At 36.0% G+C, this 13,904-nt stretch overlaps 1 protein-coding gene across 5 annotated transcripts in view; it reads left to right on the forward strand.

Annotated features, from left to right (window-relative positions):
- Positions 1-13,904, forward strand: part of WDR45B (WD repeat domain 45B) — a 106,581-nt gene that overhangs the window by 62,069 nt on the left and 30,608 nt on the right. The window lies entirely within an intron of this gene.

Raw genomic sequence — 13,904 nt, forward strand, 5'->3', positions numbered from 1 at the left:
CAAATGTTCCAAGGTAGTCTGAGAAATTTTAAGATTTACATCTGGCTTGAGTTCGGCTAGATATTTTAGATCCTTTGTAGCTCACACTCAAAAGATGATCCAGATGAGAAACGGTGTCACAGGGTGCAGGGTCACAGAAGGTCTTGTAGGTGTAAAAATGAATAAATACTAGGATTATTTAAATATATGTAAATAATATAAAATATATAGGATTTTAATAATAATCAAAAGAGAAGGAAAAGAAAAAGCCTTCTTTCATTTGAGTGAGCAGAGCAAAGAGCCAAAGACTCACACCTGCATCATTTCACCAAAAGCACAAGCTCCCAAAAAAGAGCTCCACAGGGTGGGCCTCAGCCAAATTTATCTCCCAAGCCTCCGTACATAAAATGAGGAACTATCTTAAAAGGATGCTGGGAATGTAGCTCATCTGTGGCAAATTTTCCACTTGCAAATTCTCCCCTGTGATCCTTTGGGAGACCCAGTCTCCCTAATGAATTATTTAAAACATAATTAACCCAGGTTTGTACAATTTTACACAGGGAAAAGACAACAGCTTGAGGATAAGGAAATAAAAAGGGAATCATGAACAAAACCAATTAGGGGGAAATCCCCTTTGGTACAACAAAGTACATATAAATAAATGTATTCCAACCCCCAAAGTTCAATTCTGTATATTCAGTTTTGTTCAGGAACTCCTGGAACAGTGTGTGGTCTCCATGGGTATCTCCATGGCATTTTCTGCAAGGAGTTTAGTCTCTGGATTCCAGGAGGCAGCAAATTTCTTATCCTTAAAAAAATTCCTTTTGTTTACTTACAAAATAAAAACACAGTCTCTTGAATCAGGAACTTCCAAAATCTCTCAGGAACTTGAGTTACCTCTTGTAACCTGATTTAAAATGACCATAGGAGTAAGCTTCTACTCTCCTCTGTGTCCAGAATTCAACAGTCCCCCACAGAATCTGAGTGTTCCAATTTAAGCACTCCTCTCATTCCAGAATGGGAGCCCATCTGGTTCTATGTGTGTGCCAGGCTATGTTCCAACATCCTTGCATACCCAAATTCTTTGCAAAATCTCTCATTCCATCTATTCTCTTCTAATAAACATCATTAGTGACAGGTGGAGTCCATCCATCTGGTCACAGCTGCTATTTTTAGTCTTTAAGAGACTTGCAGATTTTCAAATCTCAGTTGATTTTAACATGTCCTTCAAGGTAACTTTCAGATATTGGATTTCTCCCTCCTACTTACTGACCAATTACCCACCTTTGACTTGTGTATTAAGAGAGAATAAGGGACTATTGACTAAAAGATATATGGGAGAGGATATGAAGTGTAACTCACTATTCCATTCCTTATGAAAACATTTATCTAATCTATGATTCATTTCAGTAGAAAAAAGGAGTTGTATAAATCTATATCCTTTTCAGTGTTACTGCCTCATAACACATAAAAACTAATTTTCCTTAATAATTATAATCTTGGTGTTTGGTGACCCCAGGATGATTCTTTGTAACTCCTCAGAATACACTTCTCTTCCCCAAGAGTGGTATGGACTTGCAGTTTGGTCTGATCAGTGCTGATAAGTAGATGATTATGGATGTCAGCAACATCTGTTGGGATGATAAATGTCAGTGCCAATCTGGGGGCACTCTTAGGAGAGAATGGGAGAAACATCTCTTCAGCAAAGTTCTGAGATTGGCCTTCTCTGATTTAGCATATAAGACATGTGACTGCAAGACATGAGAATATCCCTATTTGGCTCTACTTTTGGCTTACTCCTGTGATGAAATCAGACTGGGGGCCACATTCTCCTTTTTATCAGACTTCTGTCTTCCTTTTTCTTTGACATGGCTTAACTGTATTTGGTCATGGTACATGGTGGGTAACTTCTGATCTACATGCTTGTAGGATATAAATGACTGCTATGATTTTAACACACACACACACACACACACATATATATATATATATATATATGCACACATATATGTATGTATTTTTCTTGTATTTGAGAGAAGTGATTGTTTAATGCATTCTTAAATCCGTAACTTGTAGCCTAGCTATACCTCCTTTACTAAACTATTGTTTTTTAGTATCCTATTTAAGATTTTTGCATCTATATTCATTAAGGAGATTGATCTGTAGTTTTCTTTCTCCATTTTTGAACTGCCTGGCTTTGGAATCAGTATCATATTTGTGTTGTAAAAGGAATTTCGTAGAACTCCTTCTTTGCTTATTTTGTCAAATGTTTATATAATATTGCGATTAATTGTTCTTTGAATGTTTGATAGAATTCATTTGTGAATCTATCTGGCCCTGGGGATTTTTCTTAGGGAGTTCTTTGATGGCTTGTTCAATTTCTTTTTCTGATATGGGGTTGTTTAGGTAGTCTATTTCTTCCTCTGTTAGTCTAGGCAATTTTTTTTTAGATATTTATCCATATCACCTAGATTGCCATATTTATTGCCATATAATTGGGCATAATAATTAAAAAAATTTTTTTGAAAACCCTTACCTTCCATCTTGGAGTCAATACTTTGCATTGGTTCCAAGGCAGAAGAGTGTAAAGGACTAGGGAATGGGGCTTAAATGACTTGCCCAGGGTCACACAGCTGGGAAGTGTCTGAGGCCAGATTTGAACCTAGGACCTCCCATCTCTAAGCCTGGCTTTCAACCACTAAGCTATCCAGCTGCCCCCGGTCATAATAATTTTTAATGATTGCTGTAATTTCCTCTTCCTTAGAGGTGATGTCTCCCTTTTCATCTTGGATACTGTCAATTTGGTTTTCTTCTTTCCTTTTTTAAAATAGATTGGCCAGTACTTTATTTTATTTGTTTTTTCAAAGAACCAGCTTCTAGTCTTATTTATTAAATCAATAGTTCTTTGACTTTCAATTTTATTAATTTCTCCTTTGATTTTTAGAATCTCTAATTTAGTCTTCATTTGAAGATTTTTAATTTGTTCACTTTCTAGTTTTTTAATTGGCATGCCCAATTCATTGACCTCTGCCCTTCCTAATTTGTTAATATATGAACTCAAGGATATACATTTCCTCCTGAGTACTTCTTTGGCTGCATCCCATAGATTTTGAAAGGATGTCTCATCATTGTCATTTTCTTCAATGAAATTATTGTTTCTATGATTTGTTCTTTAACCGATTTTGGAGAATCATATTGTTTAATTTCCAATTAATTTTTGATTTGCCTCTCCATGTACACTTACTAATTATTATTTTCATTGCATTGTGATCTGAGAAGGTTGCATTTATTATTTCTGCTCTTTTGCACTACTTGTTTGCAATGTTTTTATGCCCTAGGACATGGTCAATCTTTGTGAATGTGCCATATGCTGCTGAAAAGAAGGTGTATTCCCTTTTGTCCCTATTTATTTTTCTCCACATATCTGCTAACTCTAATTTTTCTAAGATTTCATTCCCTATTTTTCCCTCTTTCTTATTTATTTTATCAGGATTTAATTACCTTCCCTATCTGTTTTGACTAGATCTGTTTTTACTTTGGCTTTGTCAGATATCATGATTGTGACTCCTAGATTTGGCTCCATCCTCTTATTTTTACCCTATGGGTGCCCAACTTCCTCATGTGTTTTTCTTGTAACATATGGTAGGGTTTTGGTTTCTAATCCCCTCTGCTATTTGCTAGAATTTTATGGGTAAGTTCATTCCATTCACATTCTAGAGTTATGATTACCAGCTGTGTATTTCCCAGTATTTTGATTTCCATTCCTAGTCCTGACTTTTTTTCTTTCACTTTTACACCAATGTTTTGTTTTTAATCAGTCCCCCTAGTTCCCACCCTTATTTTACTTCCCTTTCTACCCCCCTCCCTTCTTATTTCCCCTCTTATTTTCTTTACAGTCTTTTTAAACTACCCTCCCTGCACCCACTCCCTCCCTTTTACTGCTTCCCTCTGCACCAGTCTGTTTGTTACCCTTCTACTTCCCTATAGGGTGCAAATCAATTCTCTGCCCCAATGTATTTGATTGTTCTTCCCTCTTTGTGTCAATTTCAATGCAGGTAAGAATTGAGTATTTCCTATCTCCTACCTCTTTACCCTTCCAGTGTATTTTGATGTTATCTCCCACTCCCGCCATGTCCTTTGTGATATATAAATTTAGCCCATTTTGTTTCTTTTCACATTTCTTTTATTATTAACCTCCTTTTTTTAACTCTAGTTGTGTGTGTGTACACACATGTACACACATGTATTTATGCATATATATATATATATATATATACACATATTTATATCTTGTCCTTTCATCCTATACAGTTTGTCACTGTTCCCTCTAAGTATAATTCTCCTAGCTACCCAGGTAATAAGAACAATTTTTAAGAGTTACCAATGACCTCTTTTCTTATAGGGATACATATCATTTTAAGTTATTGTGTCTCTTAAAGTTTTTTTTGTTTTGTTTTGTTTTTTTCTTTTTTCCCTATTTCTTAATTACCTTTTGATGATTCTCTGTGTTTGGGCATCAAAGTTTCTGTTCACGTCTGGTCTTTTCTTTACAAATGCTTAGAATTCTTCTATTTTGTTAAATAACTGTACTTTCCCCTGTAAGAATATAGTCAGTTTTGCTGGGTATAAACTATTGTTTTTTAAAAATTAAAAAATTTTTAAAATTTATTTTAAAGTATTTTTCCATGGTGATATGATTCATGTTCTTTCCCTGCCATTTTCCCTCACTCCTCCCAGAGCTGACAAGCAGTTCCACTGCGTTATACCTGTATTATCACTCAATACCCATTTCTATGTTATTCACTTTTGTAATAGAGTAATCTTTTAAAAATCAAAACTCCAAATCCTATACCTATATAAACAAGTGATTAATCATATTTTCCTTCTATGTTTCTATTCCCACAGTCCTTTTTTTTTCTCCTTTCAAATATTTTATTTGGTCATTTTCAAACATTATTCATTGGAAACAAAGATCATTTTCTTTTTCTTCCCCCCCTTCCTGCCACCCCTCCCATAGCTGATGCATAATTCCTCTGGGTATCACATGTGTCCTTGATCTGAACCCATTTCCATGTTGTTGGTATTTGCATTGGTGTGTTCATTTAAAGTCTCTCTTCAGGCATATCCCCTCAGCCCTTGTGATCAAGCAGTTGACTTTCCTTGTTGTTTTTACTCCCATTGTTTGTCCTCTACTTGTGGGTAGTGTTTTTTCTCCTAGATCCCTGCAGATTGCTCAGGGATATTGCATTGACACTAATGGAGAAGTCCATTACAATCGATTGCACCACAGTGCAATCTCTGCGTACAATGTTCTCCTGGTTTTGCTCCTTTCGCTCTGCATCACTTCCTGGAGGTTGTTTCAGTCTCCATGGAATTCCTCCACTTTATTATTCCTTTTAGCACAATATAGTATTCCATCACCAACATATACCACAATTTGTTCAGCCATTTCCCAGTTGAAGGGCATGCCCTCATTTTCCAATTTTTGGCCACCACAAAGAGTGCAGCTATGAATATTCTTGTACAAGTCTTTTTCCTTAATACTTCTTTGGTGTACAAACCCAGCAGTGCTATGGCTGGATCAAAGAGCAGATAGTCTTTTATCGCCTTTTGGGCATAGGTCCAAAGTGCCCTCCAGAATGGCTGGATCAATTCACAACTCTACCAGCAATGAATTAATGCCCCAACTTTGCCACATCCCCTCCAGCATTCACTACTTTACTTTGCTGTCATGTTAGCCAATTGCTAGGTGTGAGGTGATACCTTAGAGTTGTTTTGATTTGCATCTCTCTGATTGTAAGAGATTTAGAACACTTTTTTAATGTGTTTAATAATAGTTTTGATTTCTTTAACTGAAAACTGCCTATTCATGTCCCTAGCCTATTTATCAATTGGAGAATGTCTTGATTTTTTTATACAATTGATTTAGGCCTTTGTAAATTTGAGTAATTAAACCTTTATCAGAGGTTTTTGAGATGAAGATTGTTTCCCAATTGGTTGCTTCCCTTCTGATTATAGTTACATTGGTTTTGTTTGTACAAAAACTTTAAATTTGATGTAGTCAAAATTATTTATTTTACATTTTGTGACTCTAAGTCTTGCTTGGTTTTAAAGTCTTTCCTTTACTACAGGTCTGCATGTATACTATTTTGTGTTCGCCTAATTTACTTATAGTTTCCTTCTTTATGTTCAAGTCATTCACCCATTCTGAATTTATCTTGGTGTAGGGTGTGAGGTGTTGATCCAAACCTAATCTCTCCCACACTGTCTTCCAATTTTCCCAGCAGTTTTTTATCAAATAGTGGATTTTTGTCCCAAAAGCTGGAGTCTTTGGGTTCGTCATAGACTGTCTTGCTGAGGTCACTGATCCTTCTTTCTGCCTCTTAGACAGTACCAAATTGTTTAGATGAGCACTACTTTATAATATAGTTTGAGATCTAGGACTTTAAGGTCACCTTCCTTTGTATTTTTTTTTCATTATTTCCCTGGATATCCTTGATCCTTTGTTCTTCCAAATGATCTTTGTTATGGTTTTCTCTAATTCAGTAAAAAAGTATTTTGGAAATTCAATGGGTATGGCACTAAATAGTTTGGGTAGGATGGTCATTTTTATTATATTGACTCGTCCTACTCATGAGCAGTTAATGTTTTTCCAATTGCTCAAGTCTATTTTTAGTTGTTTGAAGAGTGTTTTGTTGTTGTGTTCATACAGTTCCTGTGTTTATCTCAGCAGATAGATTCCTAAGTATTTTATATTGTCTAAGGTGATTTTGAATGGAATTTCTCTTTCTAATTCTTGCTGCTGAGATGTGTTGGAGATATATAGAAATGCTGATGACTTCTATGGGTTTATTTTGTATCCTGCAACTTTGCTAAAGTTGTTGATTATTTCCACTAGCTTTTTTGTTGATTCTTTAGGATTCTTTAAGTAGACCATATGTCATCTGCAAAGAGTGATAACTTGGTCTCCTCCTTGCCTATTTTGATGCCTTCAATTTCTTTTTCTTCTCTAATTGCTACTGCTAGTGTTTCTAGTACAATGTCAAATAGTAGAGGTGATAATGGGCATCCTTGTTTCACTCCTGATCTTATTGGGAATGCATCTAGTTTATCCCCATTGCATTTGATGTTTTCTGATGGTTTTATATATATACTGTTTATTATTTTTAGGAATGACCCTTCTATTCCTATGCTTTCTAGTGTTTTCAATAGGAATGGCTGTTGTATTTTATCAAAGACTTTTTCTGTGTCTATTGAGTTAATCATGTGGTTTTTGTTGGATTGCTTGTTGATATGGTCAATTATGTGGATGGTTTTCCTAATATTGAACCATCCTTTCATTCCTAGTATCAATCCTACTTGATCATAGTGAAGGGCCCTCCTGATCACTTGCTGGAGTCTTTTTGCTAGTATTGTAACCTTTAAAATTTAGGGAAACTGAGGCAGGGTAGAAATTAGTTTCTCTCTGCAAGGAATATTATATTTTTAGAGGTTTATTTAAAATTAAGAACTTAAGAATATACAAGTAAGAAAAGCACGTGTCTAGGCCAGAGAGAGGCCTATACAACCTCACCTACATCATGAAAGAGAACCATCTGCTTGCAAGAGGAAACAGGAAAGAGAAGAGAATCCAATCTTTGACTCACGTGACTGATCTGAAGGAATGCTGTCTGCGGGCCTCCTCCCTGCTCAAGCTCCTCGCATGAACTGCCGCCCAGCTCTTTCCACAGGAAGTGAATGAATTCCGGAGGCTGTTCCCTACCTCATTTCCTGTGCCTCACAAGTGCCCATGGTGTCTTAAGCTTGACTTAGGACAGCCCAGGTGGGCAGTTAGTTATTTCTTATTTGTCATTGACTAGCACATGCCCGTGTAGTGTGGTTGTGCACAATCCTGGGTGCTAGACCAAGCAAGATGGAGATTTTAAAATTCACAGTCCCCCCTGATGATTATTGGGGGACTGGTCTCCCCAATTGATCACTAAACGTAAGCTTCCTGCACCGTGAAAAATTCTAACTACAAGTGTATACAAAAATTTACCCACTAAGAGGAAAACTAAAATAGTTGTATATTAGGGAAAATAGAGGAGAGGGAAAGACAGCAAATCAATGTTTTGCTGGGCGCATTGACAAAAGCCAATTAGGGGGCAGTCCTCTTTGGCATAAGAGAATACATTCAAAAAAATGTTCAATCAACAGCACCCCAAGGTTCATTCTGGATCTTCTTGTAGTGAAAGGGCTTAGATATCTTTCTGCAAACAGTTCATTCTCTGGATTCAGTCAGTTAGCAAGCTTCTTCTCTAAAGATCTATCTCGAACAAAATTTAAATCTTGGATTTTATGAAAATACAATCTCCTCTGAAGAAAGTGTTGAAAAAAACACCGATGCAAGGATGCAAGGTTTAGTTGTGGGGGTGTGTGAGTTAATTCAAAAGGAAAACAAAAATGAAAATGAAAATAAACTAAATAAAAAAAATAAAAGAAAAAAGAAAAAAAGGGAAAAAATTAAGGGAAAAAAATAAACCTATATATATATAAGAATATATATAAGATGAATTCAAAAGCAATATCAAAATATCAAAAATCTATGTATACAAAATTTTGAGAAAACAAGAATAAATTTTCTTACAGGCCCCTGTACTAGTAATTAAGTAATTAAGTAATTTATAATCCCACAAGTCTGTAGGACAAAATGCAGTAAATTTCACCTACCCATTTGCAATGATGGCTACGGGAAGTTGCCATACTATAGGAGAGAAAAAAGGACCAGATTCTTTTTTTTTTTTGTAGGGAAGTATCTTTCCTTTGTCTGATTTTACCTTCATTCTCAGGGATGGAGGGAGCCAGAATGGTAGCCAACCTTTGGTACTTGTTTGTAGGTATTTTCACAAAGAGTGTGGATACAAGGATACATCTTTATGTATGTCAAGTGTCGCAACCCCGAGTCTCACACTAGGTTCAAGTCCTTAGTATTGGCTTAGACGTGCATCAATCCTACCTGGATTGGTTTTTTTTTTTTTTTTTTAATTTTTAGAACTTTGAGCTCTTTTGGAATTATCCAGGTAATCTCCGTGCTCCTTTTGTTTTGATCCCATTCCTACAGTCAGACACAAACTTTAATCATAGTCCCACAACAATTATCAATAAATGGCAAGTTCCCATAGTCTAAAGCTGTTTGGGTATGTATTAATAATTGTGACCCTCCCATATACACACTTTTTAAAAGAAGGAGTTTTTGCTCTACCCTTTGTTTACAGGGTATTCACTCTTAATCAACCCCTTTTCATACAGCCTCTGTGTCTCCAGGCATATGGTTTTGTCTGGCTTTCTCTTTACTTGTGACTCCTCCCAGACTTTTAAAATAAGCCTAGCCTAAGAGAAAAGGTAGGAGAATTTACAACAGAATAGGCCCTTGGCAGCAGGCAGTAAAGAGAGCCACCTACTGACAAGAAGGAAAAGTTACAGGGATCTTAGTATTGACTTAAAAATGAAAAATGCGGCTCCAGCCTGTACATGGTTTACTTAGGAATTGGCTTATAATTTCAATAACCAAGTACATGGGATTCCTAATAGGTGTTCTTATAGGATGGTTCTTTTCTCTACATGACCTTTGCATTCCTCTTCCTTGGGATTGTAATTATTGGAGTTGTAATAATATACCTAATTTCCTCGAGAGAGGAACAGGAATAGAAGAGAGAACAAGCTCTTGTTCCTTCTATTACTCAATAAATTAAGGAACAAAATACTTTTATTAATCAACGATTTGTGGAACAAGATGAGCTTATGGAAGAAAGATGGGGAGAGATCAAAACTTTCCTCCAAAACATTAAAAAGAGAGTTAATGGTATCCCGCAATAGGAGTGATTTATGTCTCCATTCTCCATCATTATCAGATTCCCAGCCCCACCCTGCCCAAAACAATTTGGCTCCTAATTCTCAAATAGCAGCCCCCTTGGACCAACCAGCTCCTCACTTTCATGATCCCTTCCGGCCCGTCTACTGTTGCCTGCAATCTGGACCTGTTTGATTGATAAGGCCCACTCTCTCCCGGCCCTGCTCACCCCGGCTGACCGTTTCAGCTCCCGGCCCTACTTTCTTGCCTGCAGCCATCTGCTCCAGACCAGTTTGTTGTTTGACCTAGATTGCAGTTCATCTGCCCACTCCAGCTGCCCGCTGAAGCTCCTGGTCTTTCACTCACCTGGCCCACCTGATTCAACCTAGATTGCAATCACCTGGTGACTTGCCTGCCCAACAAACTCAAGTCTTAGAGCAGATCCGCTCATCACTCAAGACTCATTTCTATTAGCTGGTAAAAAATGGGGGCATTGACCACATGGGCGGATGGTAGGAGGGGAGAGAGACAAGAGGGGAAGAAGAAAGGTTTTTCAAGCAGGAACTTAAAAGCATGGCTATTTTACAAGAATATCTTTTAATTGCATTGATCCTTTTATTGACTTCACCTGCATGTCAGGGAAAATATTCAGCTTCCTGTAACCCTTTAGCTAACTTTGGGGAGGCAGTTGTGTGTCTCAATGGACTGAGAGCCTGGCCTAGAGGTGGGAGGTCTTTGGTTGGAATCTGGCCTGAGACACTTCATGGCGGGGTGGCTCTGAGCAGGTCATTTAACCCCCATTGCTTAACCGATTTCCTGCCTTTGGACATAGACATCTAAATGGATAATTTAAAACAAAAACCCAAGGAACTTTAAAGACTGGAGGTTATAATTTTAAGGCATTTCAGACTTCAGTGGTTTATTAAAAAATCTCTGTATTCTAATGCATTTTTCTGATTGCTTTGTTTAAGGTTTAACTTTGTGATTTTAAATTCATATATTACTGCATTCAATATTATTCTGTTACACTGAATCATTTTAATGTACTGAGTTTTAAATACTATTCTATTCTGTTGCTTTTCCCCTATAACTATATTGAACAAATATCATTGTAATTAAGCCCATATATGAAAATTAACAGCCTTTCTATTTTTGCTTTTGTAAATTGTCACATCGAGGATAGATGGACTTCATCAGAACTGGTTACAATTGGTATAAAATCCTTTGGAAATTTTAATGTGCTAAATATCTCAAATTGATTTTAAGGGTTTTTTAAACATGATATTTAGAAATTTTTCTTTACAATCTCTGGTCACTTTTGCCTGCTTCTACCACGAGGTAATTCCCATTCTTGTGGATGAAGTGAAATACAGTTTATACCCTCCAACCTTCCCGCATTTCTAAATATGTGAATGGAAGTTGGGACAGTTAATCTCAGGGTATTTGTACCCCTAAAAAGCCTCCAAAAATGAGCACCCCTCATTTATAATTCTTCAGCTCACTACTTTACTTCCACCAGAATGATATATAGATTTCTTGATTATGTTCTTAACCCAATATGAGTTTTACTTTGTTTAAAAGTGTTTATTACCAAGGTTGAAAGATTTGCTACATTTGTAAAAAATTGTGAGAAATATCCATCAATTCATAGGCTCTATAATGTCATACAGCAACTTATGTGAAATATGATAGTGTGTTTGTTTGCTATTGTAATTAATTGGGCTATTGAGAATTTTGGGGATATTTTTATGTACATATTTTAAATACTGTTCTTTAAAAATGAAAAATGTTACCTTGCTCAATTCATTTGCTCATACTTACAGTGGATCATGGCCAGATATGAAGAGGAAATGGATCTCATTTTTGGTGAGCAAACTTGCATTCTATATTTTCTTAGCAGACACAATGATTATAAACTACATTTTTATTTTTAAAGACTTTTATTATATTTTTCTTGCATGTGCAATATAACTTTTCAGTTTTTTCTCTCCTTTTTATATTTGAAGCACATGTCACGAGCATTATGATTTTCTTTAATTTTTTGACTTTCCAGTACTATAAGTTTAAAATACATTTGTCAATGCATGCCCCAAAGCTAAAGACTATAAAAATGATGCCACTAATTATTTAAAAAATTATGGGACTTTGCTTAATGATTCTGTCTGATTCCAGGACAAGATATACACAAAAGAGCCATTTTTGCACAGGGCCAAAGAAAACCCAATCCAGGATGGGTTGATGCACTTCTAGGCCAGTACAAAGGTTTTGAACGTAGTGTGAAGACTCAAGCTTACTGTGTTTAACATTGTTAGACATAGGCTTTCCTTGTGTCCACACTCACTCTGAAATACAGACGAGTATCCCTAGCCCTTGGCTCCTATAATCCAGTTCCTTTTTCTGCCTTTCATAGTGTGGTGCCTTTCTGTAGTCCTGGCTACTGACTGGGTAAATGCATCATTGCTTAGATCATTTTAATTGGGCCCTGATTCAAGGACCTATTATAGTTTTATTTTTCTTTTACTTGGAATTTTTACACATAAGACTTTGATAGTCTATATTTTCATTCAGAAATTATTCGTTTTTAATTTGGATTTTTCTGATGTCTTTTTAATTTCTCTTACCAATTGATTCATATACCTCATACCTCAGCCATGCATCCCTAAGTGATCCTGTATTTTTCAATCACCCTCTTAATGGGGGAATGTAAATATCATTATCTAAATTGCAAAGTTTAAATTCCTTTTGAGAAGAATTTTAGGTAAAGAAAGATGATACCTCTCTCAACCCAGAAACTGAACTGTTGGAGAAGACACCATGAAGAAGCCTCCAGACCACAAGCTGCACAAAAATGAACTTTGGGTGTGGTTGATTGAACATTTATTTGTATGTATACTTTCATGTCAAAGGGGACTGCCCCCTAACTGGCTTTTTGTCAATGCGTCCAGCAATTACTGGTTTTGTTTTGTTTCTCTTATCCTCAAATTATTGTAATCTTTAAATTGATTGTGTTTTTATGTTCCTTTGGGGAAGTCCTTCTTCCCAGAGGATCAAACAGGGGAATGTAAAAATGGAGACTTCAATCCAAGACTTCAATCCCTAGAAGTCCTTGCTCCACTTCTGAGAATGTTTTGTAATATCACTGAATTCTCACCTGGGCTGAGATTGAGATGGGGTATTTAACCTGATTGGAAAAGCTTTTCGGTCTCTCCTTTCTTTCCTGTTCCCGCTTTCAAGAAGACGGGTCTTTCATGATGGAGGTGAGGTTGTCTAGGCCTCTCTCTGGCTTAGATACGTGCTTTTCTTTCATGTATATTTTTAAGTTCTTAATCTTAATTAAACCTCTAAAAATATAATACTCCTTACAGAGAGAAACTAATTTCTACTCTGCCTGAGTTTTCCCCAAATTTTAATCTTTACAGTTTCCTGGTTAATATTTTTGCATCTCTGCTCATTAGGAAGATAGGTCTGTAATTTACTTTCTCTGTTTTTGACCTGCCTGGCTTTGGAATCAGTACCGTATTTGTGTCATAAAAAGAATTTGGTAGCTCTCCCTCTTTGCTTATTATGTCAAATAGTTTGTATAGTATTGGTATTAGCTGTTCTTTGATTGTTTGATAGAATTCATTTGTGAATCCATCAGGCCCTGGGGATTTTTTTTTTTAGGGAGTTCTTTGATGGCTTGTTGGATTTCTTTTTCTGATATGGGATTATTTAAGAATAGTATTTCTTATTCTGTTAGTCTAGGCAGTTTATATTTTTGAAAATATTTGTCCATATCACATAGATTGGCATATTTATTGACATATAACTGGGCAAAGAAGTTTTTAATGATTGCCTTAGTTTCCTCTTCATTGAATGTGATTTTCCCCTTTTCCTCTTTGATGTTGTTAATTTGCTTTTCTTCTTAACTTTTTAAAATTAGATTGACCAGTACTTTGTCTATTTTGTTTGTTTTTTCAAAGTACCAGCTTCTATTCTTATTTATTAGTTTAATAGTTCTATCACTTTCGATTTTATTAATTTCTCCCTTAATTTTTAGGATCTCTAGTTTGGTTTTTTTCTGGGGGTTTTTAATTTGTTCGCTTTCAAATTTTTA

The sequence above is a fragment of the Monodelphis domestica genome, chromosome 2 (assembly GCF_027887165.1).
Source record: "Monodelphis domestica isolate mMonDom1 chromosome 2, mMonDom1.pri, whole genome shotgun sequence".
In the NCBI taxonomy this organism is placed as follows: domain Eukaryota; kingdom Metazoa; phylum Chordata; class Mammalia; order Didelphimorphia; family Didelphidae; genus Monodelphis; species Monodelphis domestica.